Source organism: Orycteropus afer, unplaced genomic scaffold, assembly GCF_000298275.1.
Source record: "Orycteropus afer afer isolate SDZICR_OR568_19922 unplaced genomic scaffold, OryAfe1.0 scaffold00713, whole genome shotgun sequence".
Taxonomy (NCBI): Eukaryota; Metazoa; Chordata; class Mammalia; order Tubulidentata; family Orycteropodidae; genus Orycteropus; species Orycteropus afer.
This window is the reverse complement of record NW_006922300.1, coordinates 623,882-625,062: the sequence shown is the minus strand read 5'-3', so window position 1 is coordinate 625,062 and position 1,181 is coordinate 623,882.

Sequence of the window (1,181 nt, the reverse complement as noted above, 5' to 3'; positions counted from 1 at the left end):
CTTGAATATTGTGATAGTTGGAGCTGTGTGTCAACTTGGCTGGACCCCAGTTCTGTGTGGTTGTTCCCATGATGGGATCGGATGACTGTGTTCTGAGTGGCCAGTCTGCCCAAGGGGAGTTTCGCTAGGGGTGTGGCCTGCTTCCAGGATATCCAGGGACATCCTGGGAAGAGAGACATTCTTTGAGGAATTGGAACCCTGGTGTGCGGACTACAAACTTCTGTGAGTGAGCAGCCCACCGCGCGGCCTGGAGATCTTGGATTCGTCTTTCATTGGAGTCAACAACCAGTGCACTGCCTGCCAGCCTTGAATTTCTTGGCTCCCTGCGCTTGCGGAAGCTAAGGCTGCCGCCAGCCCGACGTTTCCTCCAGGCCAGGGACTTTGGACTTGCCGGCTTCTATACGTTTGTGAGCCATTTTCCTAAGATAAATTTCTTTCTCCCCCTCTCTCTCTCTCTCTATATATATATATGTATATGTATATATGCTTTGCTGATTTTTGTGTTTCTCTACAGAACCCAATCTAACACCCCCCAAAAAAAAATTATAATATTTCTTGTATTCTGCAAACTTGCTTAGCTCACTTCTTAGTTCTAGGAGCTTCTTTGTAGATTCCATGGGATTTCCTACATAGACAATCACATTCACTGCAAATCAAGGCAGTCTGACATCTTCCTTTCCAGTCCCTTCTCCTGTTATGGACTGATTACTCTCCCTGTTATGGGTTGGATTTTGTTACCTCTTTTTAAGCCTGGTTATTTTAGATGGGGTGTCAGGCATTGTAAATTTTCCCTTGGGTACCCGATATTTTTGCCTCGTTCTGGGATGCTCTTAAGATTTGCTCGGTGTGATCACAGCGGCTTTTAGGGTAGCATGAATTTGTCCTGTATGTACACTCAGTAGACTAAGTAGTTGAAGTGGCGTTACCTTCGGGTGTGGCCTGCTTCCAGTATATGGAGAAGCTTTGGGAAAGGTCTTCAGCTTTTTGGCACATATTGGGCCGTGTTGCTTGCCAGTCTCGGGACTGTTCCTGGACTTGAGCCAGTGGCCTGCCATGTTGCCTACTGGTCTTGGGATTGTGCCATCTTACCTGCTGATCTGGGTGGTTCAGCCTCAGCACCCAGTAGCTGTATGAGTTAGAAGAAGCCTCCAGCTCCAGTGGGCCCGGAACAAGAGGCAGAG